A 17,899-nucleotide genomic window follows, 5' to 3' on the forward strand; every position below is an offset into this window, starting at 1 on the left:
GGGTTGAGTTTCATGAGTAACTACCTTTTCCACTGGCTGCAGAAATAATGACTCCATATATGATTGGCAGAAGGTCATTGATTTGAGCATAGGAAAATGAGCAGTTTCAAGAAAAAAGCTGGCATTTCTGCATGAGTGAATCAGTGCAAATCTAAAATGCAGTTACTGAAATTACAGAAGCCTCTCCTCAGCCAATTGGCCTCTTGGAAGACATGGCCTCAAACCGTTCCATGTGCATGTGAAATGTCTAGACGTGATTATAGAGTTTTCTTGAGAGCTGATGCATCCAAGGAACATTTAAAGTAAGAAGCAAAGTAATAAAAAACGTTTCTCAGAAAATAAAAATTGTTAATATGGCCTTACCACATTTTCTAGTGAAAGTATGTTGTGAATGCTCAGGAGGAAGAAGGTACAGTAATGAGACTAGAAATTTACAGCTTAGATGGTAGCCCAGTCACCAATTACCAAGTGCTACAAGCCTGAGGCTACTTCTCATTAAAAGGCGTCCCAGGCATCGAGGGTGTCCACAGTTCAGAGACCTCAGACGCCTGCACCTAGTTCATGCCCAGTTCTTAGGATAATCCTGTCTCTCCACAATTTCTTCAGGCTTGCAACACTCTCTTGCCCCAAATCAGCTCTTCCCCTAGATTTCCCCTTTCTATCAATGGCACTAGAATTCTCCCAAATTGATCAATGTCAACATCTCATTTTTTACTCACCCTTCATGTACTCACCTCCCATTATAATGTCTAGACTACAGATAGCCTTTATTTTACCTCATGGTATGTCCAGAAAGAATCGGTCTTAACTACCTACTTACACCAAGGCATCAGCAATTCATTTATTTATTCATTCATGTGTTATTGTATAAAGTATTGGCTAAGAGATCTATAGTGAAGTGGGGAGAGATAGTCATTTAAAGTAACTGTTATGTAAGAATGAGTAAGCATTCACACAGTTGCCTCTACCAGAACTCACACTTTCTTCCTTATATTTTTCAATCTTTAAACACAAGTTAGGAGACACCACCTCCTGGAAGCCTCCCCTGAATCCACCCTCAGCTGACTAAAATGTCTCTCCAATTGGTTTTTACAAATGCATATCTAGTTCATTGCACTGAATGAAATTGCACTGATTAGCTGTTCATGTGCCTGCCTGCTCCCCCCAGTTAGACTGTCCTATTCAAAAACAGGGACTGTGTCGTATTCATCTCTGTATTCCTGATACTTAACATAGAGCCCAGCTCATTGTGTGCATTGCATATTTTTAAATGAACACATGAATGAATGAATGAATCATGAATGACTATAAAAGGAAACCATAGAAAGTTGTGTAACAGAGAAAGGGGTAAGTAATCATTTTAACTAGGGCAATAAAGGTAAAATTTTCTCGGAGGTGACGGTATTTAAGCAAACCATTGAAGTATACACAGGATTTCCAGAATGTAAAAGGATCAAGGGGTGGGGTAAGGGGTGGTACACAAAGCATTACTTTTTAAAACCTAACTGATTCTCTCCACCTCTGATCTGTTACTTCTTTAAAAATAATATTTTTATGCCTTACTTTTACCAATTCTTTTCTTCTCTGTTGTGGAGAACCTTCAGTGATTCCTTACTATCTAATTTGATATAATTCAGGCAGCTTAGCTTTCACTTGAAGCGTCTTGCTATCATTCCTAACATTTTTTTTCTAACCCTTGCTTCCACTCTTGGCCACTCACTCTTTGCACAAATCAGGCCCCTCCGTTTTCTGTCTCTGAGGTCTTGCCTTGGATCATCTCTTTGGCTTTCCTCTTTCTTCATGTGTTACCTGGGATGCTTTCCCCACGTCTTTCTGCCATACACAATGCAACCCTGCCTTTGAAAATCCTACCCTTTCCCAGAACTTTGGGATGCAACAGGAGGAGAATCGCTTGAAGCCAGGAGTTCAAGACCAGCCTGGGCAATATAGCAAGACCCCATCTCTAAAAGAAAAAGAAAAGAAAATCCTGTTCTTTACATGCAGCCACCCTTTTCCACTCCAGACCAGAATGTCTTCCTTCTCTGAAAAAAAACCACCAAACCACTCTTTTATCATTTCATTTTACATTTGATTGATTTTCTAGCTCTAAGTCTGCTTTGTCCCTTTTATGAGGATGAAACTAAGATGCCTACAGGTCAGGATCATGGACAGTGTCTTGTTGGAACATGCCCAGTGTCTCAAACAGATGTTCTATTGATTAAAAATCCTGACAACTGAAGCAGCCCTCTAAGGATATATGAGATGCTCTTGACTTCAGGGGGACACCTTGTTATTCAGCTACTGGATGATGGGTGTGAATCTTTAATTCAGTGAGAAGAAATAAAAATTATATTCTCAGTTTGGTAAGGAAATCACTAACCATATTATAAAATAAAAATGTCTTACTTCCCTGTTTCAGCTGTAGAATTATAGCTATAGTTATTTTAACTTCTTCCATACTGCCAGATTAAAGACCCTTTTAAAAATTTTTACCGTGTGACTAGCCCTTTAAGATAGATCACTGCTTTTACCCTAGCTCTTGTAATCCTGGGGTTCCTTCATGCTTTGCAGCTTTCTAGGTTTTTCCCCTTGTCAAACTACATCAATACCAGTCTCAAACCTGAATCATAAAAGACATTTTAGAGAAATAGAGGCTCAAGGCTCATGTAAAGGAATGACCTATCACACACAACAGGCTGCAGGGCATGGAGAATCCATCACCTAACCTTTCCCAGCCTCTGTTCATCTGTGTCCCACTGTTGGATGTCCAAGCTTGACAGTGAATGCTTTCCAATGGGAAACTGTAGCAGGATTTTTTTTCCCATCCTTTGGTCCCTATTGTATGTTCAGCTGCACTGGAGCTAGCTGCTAATCAAAGCCAGAGACTCTCAACACAAACAAACCCGGCATTGTGGCCTCCCCCAGGGACAGAACACAGCAATCCAACAAACAATTTAGTCAGGTGATGGCAGGCTGGAGAAACAGACTGAGCAGCTCCTAGACACCCTCCTGCTTGTACTCCCAGCAGTCCCTTTCCTCAGCGCAGGCATGTTGAAACGCCATGCCAGGCCAACTGGTGTTTGAGAAAACAATGGGAATGAAACAATGGGCAATCATATGCAATCAAGGAGGGTAATCTAACAGCAGCATTCCTTATCCAAGACATGGTAATCTCTTGATCATAAGGAGGTAGAAATAAGTAACATAGTGTGAAGAAATATTCCTGGATACTGGCTAGAGGGAAGAAAGGAATCGTGAACCAAAATATCTTCAAATACTCACTGGACCCTTGACATTGAATAGGGGAATGGAGGTAGAAAAGTACGACGTTTAAGAATTTTGTGGCTAGAAATATTTGGACTACACCCTCAGTTCTATTTTTTACTAGCTTTTGATCTTGGACAAGTTACTTCTGAGACATAGTTCCCTCATTTAGTAAGAAAAATAGTCTTTACCCCATAGGGCTGTTGGGAGCATTTAACCCAGCACTGAATGTAAAGTTCTAGTATTGAACTGTCCACTGTATAGAAAGCACTCCAATAAGTATTAGCTATTATGACAGTATTATTAATGCTGGTGAATTGTGCTCAGAAATTTTAAATGATGAGAAATAATAAGAACAGAAAGCAAGGCCTTCAGCTTCTAGAACTAGTTGGTGATAAGGGAGCAAGTCTCCTTGCTCTTGGTAGTTCCCAGGAACAACGTCTTAGAGGTGCTGGCAGGTCTTGATTTTGACTTATTGCCATGGGTCCTCAGAACACAGCAAGGGAAGTTAGGGACCCCACTGTCCAGGGTGAAGGTAGAGGACAAGGTATGCCTTCGGACAACTGCAGGAGCTTGGCTCCAGGTACCTGAGCGTTGATGATGGAATCATCACCTAAGTACAAAGGACAGAGCAGAAGAAAAAAGCTGCAGATGCGAAAGAAAATGATTACTTATGTCACAATTTTGCACTATGGCATCCAGTTAATATTAATCCTTGCCAGAGTTTCTGGAGGTCCAGACATGGGACAAGAGAGGAATAGAAACTAGTAAAAAGTTACTCCAATTCTATGCAACAATAAGCATGGATTGAGTACTATATGCAACTGGCATATAGTGGGTACGCAATCATTTTCAGGAATATCCATACTCAATGCATATTCAGGAATGGGTAAAGTGAAAGACCTAGACGCAATCGTAGGAACAAACAATGAGGTTCAGCAACAAGAAACATAGCCAGTGAAACTCAAAATTAATACAGTGGCTTCCTTTAAATATAAAAGACAGTGATGCAAGATTAGCAATTGAAGTAGCTTCTTATGGAAACCTCCAAATGAAAATAATGCCAGTTGATCAGGTGCGGTGGCTCACACCTGTAATCCCAGCCTTTTGGGAGGCTGAGGTGGGTGGATCACCTGAGCTCAGGAGTTTGAGACCAGGCTAGCCAACATGGTGAAACCCCGTCTCTACTAAAAATACAAAAATTAGCCAGGTGTGGTAACATGCGCCTGTAATCCCAGCTGCTTGGGAGACTGAGGCAAAAGAATTGTTGAACTCAGGAGGTGGAGGTTGCAGTGAGCTGAGATCGTGCCACTGCACTCCAGCCTGGGCAACACAGCAAGACCCTGTCTCAAAAAAAATGAAGAAGAAGAAGAAGAAGAAGGAGAAGGAGAAGGAGAAAGAGGAGGAGGAGGAGGAGAAAGAGAAGGGGGAGAAGGAGAAGGAGAAAAAGAAGAGAAATACCCAACCTAAACTTTTTTCTGAACTGAAACAGAATGTTGAACATCACACATTACAGCAAATAGCAATCAAGGCAGAAAACCAGCCCCCAAATCTAGAAGGCACATGTGCAGCAAAGCCCTGGCTGAAAGAACCCTGATGTGCTCCAGCCCACCAAAAGCACATTTCAGTCTCCTGCTTTTATGATCCGCCACTAAAGGTGGGGAGGACATAAATGAAAACAATGCGTTAGACAGTAGAAAGGTTTATGGAAGAGTTGGCTTCAGGGACCAGATTGTCCAACTCCGGGCTCTGTACCCAAGATTCCTCAGGCCCTGTTTTGGGAAGGAACTCTTCACTAAAACAGCAGATATTGCTTTGTCTTGAAACACTCCCTCTGAGAAAAACAAGAAGAGGACCAGGTTTGCTCCACAGAGCTGGAGTTATTTCATGGGACTTTTATGGCAAGAGGCATCTGGAGCCGAGGAGATGTGGAAAACAAAGAAGGCAAATCCACCCTAGAGGAATCTCCTTAGGATACACCATGACAGCCAAATGGGCCATGAGGACCCTATGGCATGCTCAATACTTCCTTTTTAGTGGCAGAAGCCTCAATGCTATCTAATAGAATTTTCTGTGAGGTCTGAAGTTCCTCTGTCCAGGAATGGGGCTTCTATCTATGGGATTCTTGTATGTTTTCTCTAAAGCCTCAGTTCAAGTCCAATGCTGTTTCTTTTGTCTTATTGGTCTTGCTGCCTTTGACATAAAGGGCTTCCATTTAACATCTTGTGAAAGAATGTCACTGGATGAGACATTAGAAACCCACAGAGTCAGCCTGCTTTTAGGAAATGTGGATCTGTCTGTTTAGAGAGAAATTGGTAGAAATCCACATCTACCGCCTTATTCCTGCTGAATTGCTTCTAATCTGCTTCTCCAAACCAAATTCATTTATTACAGCCTTCAAGTACATCTTCAAATCCCCAGATATCACGTATCAGAAGGCAAACTGTCATTCCCTAACCATCAGACTAAAGCCACAATTTAAAAAGGCTAAAAATCACTTCAGGCCAAAGTTGGTGGGAATCCCAATACTGGCACAGATACTAAACGCATTTGACTTTCACTCCTCCTCTGCGATCGGGAATGTGGTGGTCAAACCCAAATTTGATCTGACTCACTTTAAACTCGAGCCAATTGTTCACTAGTCATTCCAAATAATAACAGAGCAAATAACTCCCTGAAGGATGCCAAGCCCTGGAGTGACACGCATCAAAGAGGTTTGCTGATCTTGCAGTTTACCCACCTGCAGTGCATCAGGCCCACTCCCTTGGGCCCCACAGCAACTCCAAAGCTTCTCAGGCTCTTGAGAGGAGCTAAGGGGTTAGATCCAACCTGGGTGGGACCAGGCATCTGTGTCTTCCCTGGGGAGACTTTTACCCTTGGATATATGGAAGGGTCCTTTAGGGTAAGAAAGAAAGACCTTGTGTACTCAGCTTGACCTTTAATTGGCACACACTGAGTTCTCCAGGATTATTTGTTCCCATCTAAACAGCACATCTGCAGGGACAAAGACTTTTATTTGTTTGTTGCTTTATGAGATGTTTGTTTGCTTGCATTTTTCCAGTGCTGGCTCTTTTATGAGCATTCATAACATTAATTTACTTAGCATTTTTTATGATTCTAATTTACCCATACCAAGCTAAATAAATTGAATTTCCATCTTAATTGGCTCATTTGGTAGAATCAAGTGCACATGTTAACATGTGCATAGCTGTTAAAACATATTGCATGCATCAGTAACACTGTTAAAAAGCAGGACACCCAATTATGCATCTAACTACTTTTAAAAGTTACGTCAGAAAAACTGTAAAGGTATATCAGGGTGCTAACAGTGGTGCCTATTTTAAGAATTATAAGTAAGTTTTCTTTTTTATAAAATTTGAATATCTTGTACCACGAACATGTATTTTTCTGGAACGGGAAAAATAATGTGTTTCTTCAGGTACATTTGTGTTTTCCTAATAAGAAACATCATAATGGAAAAAAAACAATATTTCATTATTTTTCACATGGTTAAAATTAATCAAACTTTTCACACATTTGACCTGCACTGAGCTATATTTGAGATTCTGCATATTTCCAGAAACATTATTCAATAATGAAATGTATATTGTAAATAAGAAAAGATAATGGGAAGAAAGGCTTTATTTTATTGTTTCAAGATTTAAGCACAGACACTTGTTAAAAATAATCTAATAAACTACCTGTTTTCTCTCCTCTAGCAGCTTGCTCATTTGAATTCCCTGGAACATATCTAAAGAAATACATTGCACAGAGAGGGCAATTTTTTTTTGTAATAAATATTTTTTGAGGAGCTGACTTGACCCTTGAAATCCAGTTCTTTCAAGATGCAAAGTATGTTTTTTAAGCCAACAATCTGGTGTTCATCAGCTCACAAATTAAGGCCACCATATGTTAAAACCTCAGAGATAATTCTGCTACTGGGCATAAAGATCCCATGGCTAGGTCTTGAAAAAAGCCATATTCACATCAAATAAGAAAACCATTATGAAAACACTGTTCTAAAGTTTTATATGGTTTCTGCTATAGTTTGGACGTTTGTCCCCACCAAACCTTCTGTTGAAATTTGATTTCCCAATGTTGGAGGTGGCGCCGGATGGGAAGAGTTTGGATCATGGGAGTAGATTCCCTCATGAGTAGATTAATGCCCTCCCTGGTGGGGTTTGGGAGGGTGGGTAAGTGAGTTCCCACTCTTAGTTCCCCTGGGAGCTGATTGTTAAAAAGAGTCTGGGACTTTCCTGTCTTTCTTGCTTCCTCTCTTTCTGTGTGATGCCTGCTCCCTTTCACCTTCCACCATGAGTGGATGCCATCTGAGGCCTTCACTAGATGCCCAGTCTGGAAACTTTCAGCCAGCAGAATCATGAGCCAAATAAACCTTTTTTCTTTATGCATAACCCAGCCTCAGGTATTCCTTTATAGCAACACAAAACAGACTAAGATAGCTTCTATTTGTTTTACCCTGAGTGAAGATTTTCTGTGTTACCTAAGACTGTTACTACAATATGTTCCTTATTAATTAAATCTGGACTCTGAAGCAAAAAGCCCTGGCTGTTTCTCTGGGCAGCCCCAATGTCTTCAAGGAAGTCACAAAGATGGATGATTCCTGGTCTAGTTCCATTGTGGTATGGAAGGAAAGAGTCTAATGCAGTTATAGATGTTAAAATGTGAAAGAAGGGAAGACTCTAACACTAAGTAAACAAATTACATATATCTTTTTCATATTAAGAACGAAGTTTTCTAAACACTTTTCATTAGTTTTTAAAGCAAATGAAGAAGGCAACATTTGGATCACTTACACCCTCTCCAAGAAAGACCCCAGCAGAACCACTGGTAAGGAGGCCCAAGTGCAACATCTGGCCAGGGGCTTTTTACACCTAAGGGAACTTCAGTGAAGTCAATAGCAAATCAGGAGGCGTTCGCAATTTTCTTTCATAAATAATCATACATGGTAAATATTATTTGGTCACAAAGATGTAAGTTTTAGAGGCTTTTGCATATAACATACTGACAATGATGCTCATCATTTTTATTAAGCTATGGACATCATGACTGGAGCGTTCTGATTTGTCTCCTGTTCCCTCAAGTTTGTTGAATTAAACTGTTGTGGCTTGCTACTCAAAGAGAGGTCGCCAAGCTAGCAGTACTACAGTCACCTGGGAGCTTGGCAGAAAAGCAGACTCTGAGATTTCATTGGAGACCTACTGAATTTTGGCAAGAACCCTGGGTGACTGGTATGAACATGAAAGTTTGAGAAGCACAGTTATCCAGCTATCACGTAAATGAACTGCTGCTAGCCAATTACTAAGGCTTATATTTAGTGAGAATAACCAATTAAAAAAATGTGACATGTAGCTTTTAAGACACTTCAGAAGGAACTATAACATAATCTGAGGTAAAAGAAAGCATGCCTGTTTCATTTTAGCCTCACTTAAGATGTCTTCTCGCTTTTTTTTTTTTCAGTATGACTTATTTCTTTTTCTTCATTCCTGTCACACATCTTACCTCCTCCTCACTTTGTCAGTCAAACTTACCTTCAAGCAACTTAGGCAATCTCTGGGTGTCCTAAGAAAATGACAATGACAATAGCAGGATTGGGGAACCAGAAAGGCAGAACTTGCCCCACTGACTTTATTAAGTTCAGTTCACGTTCAGTATAACAGTTTAGAGCTTAAAGATGTTGCGTCGTGACCACTGACCTTTACCACCAACCTATGAGGTTGGCAAAACAAGTATCATCATCATCATTTCCCACTTAGAGCTAAAAAACCTAAGATTCCAGGAGATTCAGTGACGCATTCAGCAGCCCATACCAAACAACAGGTGGACTGTGGTGAGACGCTGGTTCCTGACTCCAAACCTTAACTCCTTCCCTGGACTGAAGCCTCTATCAGCAGGGGTCAGAAAGAATGTGGTTATGAGCATCACTAAGGTCAGCAATAAGGTGCCTGTCTCTTGGATTGGGAGTCTCCTGTATGCAAAATGCTCTCCTAGACCTTACGGGAATGGATAAGGTCAAAGATTCTGTATTGGAGACTTTGCCTGCCCAACTCCCAGGCCTTGAGCATGATCACATGTTCCGTATGTTTCCTTCCAGAAGAAAGGATTTTCAATCTGCATTTAGAGAGAAGGAAGAAAATGGTATGAGCATGTGGAGGGGCGAGGCCTTTCAAGAAGCATGGAATTCCACCTAGGATTTTGCTTGTATGTTTGTTGCAGATGCCAAGTGGGCATGAGAAAGAAAAGCAATTCAGGAGCGGGAAGAAGGGAGGACTTGCATCTGGTGCTGCTTCACCATGATCATCATTTTCACCATCCTGCTCAAACACTCCCAGCAATCAGACTCTATGTTCAGTACTTCACATTGATTTTCTCAATTACTACTCAGACGTCAATCCTGGAAGGTAAGTATGTGCTCCCATGTTAGAGATGAAAACATTGAAGTAAGGAAGACCACAATATTTGCTCATGGCCACAGAGCTACTAAGAAGTGTAGTGGTTTATACCTCAATATTTTGGACCTTGGAGCTCAAGTATTGACCCGTTAAGGCTACTGCTTCTAATGTATCATCTGTATCCATATGCCCTGTCATATGTCCAGGCTCCTTGATTCCACCTCTTAAATCAGAACCTCTGAAGATGGGCTCCAGGCAGCTGGAACCTACACATGACGCTAGTTAATCTGATAAACATTGAAGACAGGGATCTGCTGCCATAGGTTGTTTGACCTCTAACTGTACATACATTGGATTTGGAGTTTGACATGAGAGACAAATGGGAGATAAAATCTATTTATTAGCCTAAGAAAGAGATGGCATTATATTACAGAGGAATAACTCAAACTAGGAATTTTAAGACTTTTGTTTTCATATCTGTATATCATTGAATATGGCCCCCTTAACTTCTCTAAGCCTGCATTTCTGTATCTATTTTTTAAAAATCCCACTCAATCTACCTGAGTAGAGTTACAAAAATATGATGAAAAAATAAATGTGAAACATTCTGAAAAAAAGGCCTTATAGCTACATAGAAGTTATAATGAAAATAATGCTTCAAATGACTAGCTTTGTCACTTTGAATAATATGGTTTGTTAAAGAAGAGGTAAGTAAGGTTTTCTCCATTCTGGAGGTAGTCTTGAATCAGAAACTATGAAAAGTTTAAAATTATCAAGGTGAAATATGATTAGGAAGACACTCTAGAGAACTGGCAAGCCTATATGACATTTGGAATGAAGGGAGTGAAGGAAAGAGAGTGGGAGAAGTTTCTGGAAGTTCAAAGTTGAGAATGGGAATGCTTGGGCTTAAACAGGAAATTGGCACCAGGTTGTTTGGTAAGGCAAGGGGATTAGGCATAGAACACAGATGGTCAAGGTGGGTGGAACAACATGGGCAAAGAGAATGAATGGCATTTAGAGCTGCCTATTTATTTTCTCACTCATTTGCCATCTTCAATGGTTCTATGCTAAATACGCTAGGGTTCTTGAGAGAATGAGAGACAGCCCTTGCCTTAATAGGGTGCACAGGTTGGACAGGGTGGGGCTGGTGTCAAATGGTGAGAAAGGAGGAGCTGAAGTCACTATAAGGGGTGATGGGGAGACTTCGAAGACAAAAGAAGGGAAGAAATATAGTTCCACCTAGAGGGGGCATTTGCCTTGGAAAACCTTTGGTGCCTTCAATTTCTGACTCAAGATTTCACCCAAATTCCACAGCTGAAGTACAAGGATTTGCCTTCTTTCCCTTCATGTATATGTTTTCATTAAAGGACACTCTTCTCTTCTCATATAAATTTTCCTGAAAAGGACATCTACAGGGAGTGCCATGTCTTAAAAATTATAGTGACTCTAAATAAACTCAGTCTGAATTCTTAAGATGTCACTTCCAATAATTTGTTTCTGCTACGTTATGTGGCAAATGTGAAATGAAAACACAAAGGAATTAGGAGTTCAATTTCTCTTCCAGAATAAACAGCATTAAAGGAACAAACAGACATAATGCTTTTGAAATAGATGTTGCGTACCATTTAGTCTTTTGTGAGCTCCACTTTCCTTTTTCTCATAAAAATGTGATCCCTTTGTCATTAGAACTGCTTAGGGCAACAATTGTACATATCTTCCTCTAATCTGTGTTGTAGTAATTAGTGTTTTAATGTTCTTACATATGTATTGAGTAGATCATTAGCTGCTTGAAGACATATTTATTTGTCCTGTGTCCCTCATCACACTACCTACCATATAGTATGTCAGTCACTATCCGTAAAAGTCTGGTAGGGATAAAAATAAAATAACAAGAAGTCCTTTACTTCAATCTTCTCCTCCAAATAAAATTGTGCCTGAATGATTTCCTTCAGTATTCATTGAAAAAATATTAAAAATGTGAGTCTAGAGCTCATTAGAGAGAATCTTCCTTCAATTATCTTCAGATTTGAGAATTTTCCTTGTGAAGGAGTTAAAGCTCAAAGAAGAGTTGTGACAATACTAAAGCATTTGGAGAGGAGAGAGGAAGACGGGGAACTGAAATATTTGGAAATAAATGTACACATTCGGAAGACAAGAAAAGAAAAAGCAAAACAAAACGTGAAAAAAGGAGTGCCCAAAGAAATTAGGAAAACATTAAGACAATAACATATCAAGGAGGTTACAGTACGAGATAATCATAAAAGGTTGGGATTAGCAACCTGTGACTTTTAAAGCATCTTTTCCAGAGATGGGTGAGGCTATAATGGATTTTAATTGAGATCTCCTTTAAATACATTTCTAATAAAGAATTTCACAAGTTCACACCACTGACCAAACACAAAGTATTAGATACTGTGAAACCATGGAGACAGACACCATGTTCTATTTCTTAAACATGCTACATTGTCCAGCACAATGTAGTATTAGGCATCCAACATATGTACAATAAATATTGTTAAATTGGCTGGCCATAGGAGCAAGAAAAATTGTATTGTTGGAGTAGGACCCCGGGAGGATGTGATGGAGATGAGTAACTCCAGCTGCGCCGCTACATTGATGTTGGGAAACTGAGAAGAGAATGAGGTCAACATTGCAGTGATAAAAATGTTGCCTGACCCTTAGCCATGGTCTTGAATCAAAAGAAAAAAAAAATGGGGGAAAAATGCCATTGAATCAGTAGAGAGGGCACTAGTGTTGAAAACATCAGCTAGGAAGATCCAAGCTTCCAAGAATGCCAACATGTGGGCAGGCATTCCTGGTACATCCGTACATAGAGAAATGTATGCCATCATAGCAAGAGGGAATTGGGCAAGACGTTCTGGGACCTTGGGTGGGAAATAGTGGCAACCGAATTAATGGAGAAATGAGAGAAAAGGGGGGGAGAAATAGGTAAATGTAAAAGCAGGAAGAAAAGGGAGCAAAGGGTTAGACACACAGAATGCTATTTGTGCTTTAAAATGATGTTTTAGCTTTTGCTAAGAGCAATTCTTAGAATTAAGAGCCCAATTATCAGTTACTATGACTCACTTTTTTCAAGATTAATATACAGCACTTGATTTTTTGTTACACCATGTGTGAAGTTAAAAAAAAAAATCTAACAATTCTATTTTTAGAGAACTGGATATGATTTTTTTCTGTTTGAGATATCACTTTATCTAAACCCACTATGAAAAAATGGTTCAATAAATAAAGCCTAGAAAAATGAATTAAATTTTATTCCTAAAAATATCTCAAATGTGAAGGAGTCATTGTATTCCTTGTCCACCCTGAAGAAATAGGGATTTGTGGTGAATGTGATCTACATAATTAAGTCCACAATATTACCATATTTATAATACCGTCTGATAATGTTTCATCATAGCTACCCTTTTAAGCTACTGTTTTAATTTCTTATTTACTAAATGCCAAAATAGAAAGAAAAAGAGGCTTGTTATATTTTACAATCTAGAAATATTGTAATGACACCATGAAAACTATGCCACACACTAGACTGGCTTGAAGTGGATGGAAAAAGAGCCCAGTGGGTGGAAACTTGAATTGTCCATAAACATCAGAAGGAAAAACAACTTTCCATGAGGCCATGGCCCAAATTCCACTTAAGCCAATTGACTCTGGATGGAAAAAAGCAAGCCCAGCTCATAAAAAGAAAGTTCATATCTGAGTATCATTTTACTTCCCCTCCCACAGCAGTGACATGACCTTGTGCCAGAAGGAGGCAAAAACTCTTCGATTATTCATTTAGAACAGAAGCCAGAGAAAAAAACATTCCTCACCCTTATGGAGAAGCCCAACTCAACATCACTAGCAAAGCCATGAAACAAAAGCCATTGGAGGGCTCCCACTCAGCCTCATGCTCCAGAGAAAAGCACATCTCAAATTGGGCTGAGGTGCACTCAGGTGTGGAGGACGTTTGCACTCATCACATTGGGTGGTCTCAGTCTGGACACCTCCTTCCGGAGAGAAGTCAAGAACAACTCCCCATATCATTATGCTGCCATATTAAAAAGCATAATTGTTTAGAGAACTGGAATTTGTATTCTGAATTCTGACTTCAGGCCCTCAATCTCTTGTAAAATTTATCACACCATTTTCAACAAGCCGGGTAAACTCAGTTTTGTGGGAAATTTTTGAATAGTAATTAAAAACGCCACATCACAAATAGGAATATGATCAGAATTCATGTGAGAATGCCATGTAAGTGAGAAAGCAAAAATATCTTCAAAGGAAAAATAAAACATTTAAAGTTAAAATATTTGATATCTAAGATTGATTTTACTAAAAAAAGTGATTCAACTATCTGGGGATCTTATTTCTCTCTGTTGTTTTCAACAACTAGGTTTTTATGAAATTTTAAACCAGGCCATTGGCTTGACCGAAATTTTTTTAAAAAATGAAAATGCTCATTAAAAAGAAATGTAGAACTTGTTATGTGTTGCTATATGTGAAGCCCAAATAAGGCACATGGAAAATATCAATAAATTAATACATTTATTAAACCAAATCTCATGATCTCATGCAAAGAGGTCTAAAAAAAACAGAGAATTATATATAATACATATAATACATTAGACTATAAATATAGTTAGGTATACCTTATTACTCTAATTATCTATAATATCTCATTTAAAGTCATAATTAAAAAGTCATGTATCTAATAGTACTTTTATTTATCTCAAGCTCTACCTTTGAGAACATAATGCATTTGCAACCAGAAGCAAACAGCTGGAACACAGCACCTAATGCTGTTATATGTGGCTTCAGGTGGGAGTTCCTTATAGTGGTTTTTCACTAAATGCAGAAAAAGATGTCCTAAAGGGAACCAATGAGCAGTGGCAGAAAAAAGATCACCTTCTATTTATTTAAAGTACAACTAGAGAACGTAAGCCCCAAGTTTCTTAAAGCACAAAATAATGGCATTAGAGGTTTTTTTTAAATAATATAATTTTTTAAAATCTCATCTTCTAATTTAAATGAAAAAGTACAAATATTGCCAGTCTGAAATAACTCATGTCCCAAAGGAAGAAAAAAATATTCATTTTAATTTCCTCTGAATTTAACTGGACGATATTTTTTAAATGACTTGGCCTTTAAAGTGCATAATTTACTTAAAAGGAAACATAATGAAGATGGAAAATACAGCCTTATTTTCTGTGTTGGGAGACTTCTCTTTTGTTTCATTGTCATTAACTTTCAATAATTCTACATATCAATGCATTCCCAGATAATTAAGGGGCTAAAATGGGCCCTGCTGTTTCATCAATTCCACATTTGCCTAGGATCATAAAATTGTTTCATTATGTTATTAGTTCAAAAGCTCTTTTTGGTAATTCCTGAATCTCCTCCCAGACCCCTCTCTCCAGCACACACACACACACACACATGCACACGCACACACACACACACACACATCACCCCTTTCTCAAGCTGCTAAAGCAAAATGCCTAATAACTCTTAAAATGAGAGATGCTCAAGGACTGGAGCTTTAACATTTTCTCCTCTTAGGCCCCTACCCCTCCTATTTTCTGAATGTGTCCCCAAACTTACAAAGCAGCTCTTAACAGACACAAGGGTGAGTTAACACTAGAGTGTATATAAACTGCATGTGTGTCTTCCTGTAAGTGTGTGTGTGTTGTGTCATGTTATGTCATGGAGAAAGGGGTGTGTGTGTATGGAGAGGAGAGAGGAGGTTTCACTTTCCATCTATTAAGAAAGGAGTTGAATATATTCCTCTCAAAAAATATTTTCTTAACTTATTAGAAACAACAACTCAGAAACTCTAAATATCTAGTAAATTAGTAACAAATATATCCTAAATTTATGTGGGTCAAATTAAAAGTTTAAGGGACTATGTACAGGGCAGTTCTTTAAATTTGCATTCAAATGAGAGATGGGACTCCAGGTGTGTCTTCTAAACTTTGGACTTAACCATTTCTGGAACCATTCCTGGGCTGTCAGGTGGGAAGACGGGTGCCAGTAGTCCTGTGAGAGACGTTCCATGTCAGCTAGCACTGGGAGAAACAAGACGCCACAGCTTACCTAGAAATGCCAGCTAAGAGTCATGGGCTGGCGGGCCTGGGGCAATCAGAGAATCAGAGAGAGGCTGGGAAAATGAGAGCTGCTTGTTCAGGCTGCCTTACTTTCTTTCCACCTACCCAGCCAGAGACACACCTACTAAAGCTCCAGGTTTTACAAAAAGCAAAGATGCACTCCCCAGCCCACCCTGTCTGGCTCTCCAGCTAGTAGCTGGAACACGGTCCAAATGCATGCTTAACATCACAAAAACTTCTTTCATTTCACTTATCTAAGCACACCCGAACTAACCTAACCTGAAATCCCAAAAATATGCCTCCCTTGGCCTCTGGAGCAAGTCAGTTTTGAAAGCAGTCCTATCAGCAAAGACACCAGGCAGCCTCTCTCACCCCTACCACCATCATCTGCTGGCACCCAGAAAAGTGGCACAGGGTGAAAGCAAACTCGATCGAAGAGCCCTCCGAGAAATCGTACATTCCTCTCACTTACTTTGAGTTGCAAACGTCCTCTCTGGCGCTCAGTCTGCCTTTGTTGCAAGGGGCGAGGTTGCTACTGCTGAGTCCAGGTACCCGGCTCGCTGCAGCTCCTGCTTGGGCGGCTGCTGCTCTCCCCGCCTTCTGGACGGATGACTCACTGGTCTCTTTCTTCCCCTCTCTCTACTTTGGATTTTCCTCTGCTCTGGGGCTCTCTTGGCGGGATTTTTGGATTGGAAGGCGGGGAACCTGATCCTGCCTTTGACTCAATTACGCCCTGACAGGGAGGGAACGGAAGGGAAATGGAGAATGGGAGGGATAAGAGGAGCGGGCCAGGAGGACGCAGGCTGGGCGAGGGAGGGAGAGCGCTTTGCACTCGAGAGCTGATTGGGAAGCTTATTAAAAGCTGAATACTCCAGGGGCAGTCTCTCCCCGCGGAGCAAGAAACAGGATTTGAACCAAGAGGCCATGAGATGATACCTTGTTTTGTTTTTAGCAGAGACGAAACACAACATTTCTTTTCCAAACTCCACCCATGATCTATTCTTCAGATGAGTGCAAAGCCACTTTGCCAAATAGGATATTTTAAATGGACAATTTATGGCATTTTAGTTACATTTTTGGCCCCTCACAATTCTTTAATGATATTCAGAATGGAAAAGCACTCTCTTCAAACCAGCCTCTTCTTCCACCCACGAAAGCCCTCCCTACACACAGAGGCAGTTACCCAGCTGTCAGTCACATCTCACCTGCAAAGCACAAAATGTACAAAGTAGTTTTTCTCAATTGTCACAAAGAGTGGCAGACGTCTCAAAGTTCCCAATTAAGTGCTACTTACCTTTAGGGAGAACTCTTTCCTTTTTCGGTTTCCTTGGTGACTTTAGCAACCTATTTAGTAACATGCCTTTGACACCCAAGAATTTAGAGGATTCGTCAATGTAGCTCAAACTCTGAGGTTTGTAAAACTTGGAGGCTGGGCTTTGTGTCTCTGGAATTTTCATTTCATTCAATAGAGGAAAGACACTAAGGCAATGCATAGGTAAATATTTATGATATAGATGAGATAAAAGTATTGTGTAAAAGGATTAAGATGTATTACACAAATTCACCCAAACATTTTCGAAATGTAAATTTCGAGATTTTCTGCCACTTATCAGCTTTTCCTGCTCCTTGGCTAGCTCCTTTTACCTACTTTTACTGGTCAGCTTATCATTTGATGGCATCCATCCCAAACTGGTTGTAAAATAGACTCGCATTTTTCATAGTTCTGAGGTTACATCCCTTCATTTCAATTTGACAAATATTTATTAAGCAACTTGTTTACTTAGAACTATCCTTAAACCCCCAGATTAGAAGCATCGTCTTGTGGCAAGTAGTTTTTAGGGACTTGGGGCTCTTATATTGACTGCTACCTGTAGAAATGTCCCTTGGACAAGTTAGCTGGAACCAAAGACGTGGCTCTACAAACTCAATCAAGCAGTCAATCAAGCTTTTCAAAAGGAATGGCATCAGAGATGCACTTACACACCTGCAGTTTATCCCCCTTCCCAAACTCTTCATACATATACCACATACAATTCTCAAATGAAATAACTAAATAAGGAAGCTGCGTTCCTTTCTCCTACACACAGGCTTCAGGTTACCTGTTTTCCTTTTGTGATT

General features: G+C 39.8%; 1 protein-coding gene across 2 annotated transcripts in view; it reads right to left on the reverse strand.

Annotated features, from left to right (window-relative positions):
* PTN (pleiotrophin) overlaps window positions 1-16,621 on the reverse strand; it is a 114,533-nt gene extending 97,912 nt beyond the window's left edge. The window contains exon 1 of one of the 2 annotated variants that reach the window (XM_002818493.5): window positions 16,254-16,621. The gene's annotated coding sequence lies outside the window, so the exon portion shown is untranslated. The remainder of the gene's footprint in view (window positions 1-16,253) is intronic. The other variant, XM_009243269.4, reaches the window with a different exon arrangement.
* Window positions 16,622-17,899: the final 1,278 nt, after the last annotated feature.

The sequence above is a fragment of the Pongo abelii genome, chromosome 6 (genome assembly GCF_028885655.2).
Source record: "Pongo abelii isolate AG06213 chromosome 6, NHGRI_mPonAbe1-v2.0_pri, whole genome shotgun sequence".
NCBI lineage: Eukaryota > Metazoa > Chordata > Mammalia > Primates > Hominidae > Pongo > Pongo abelii.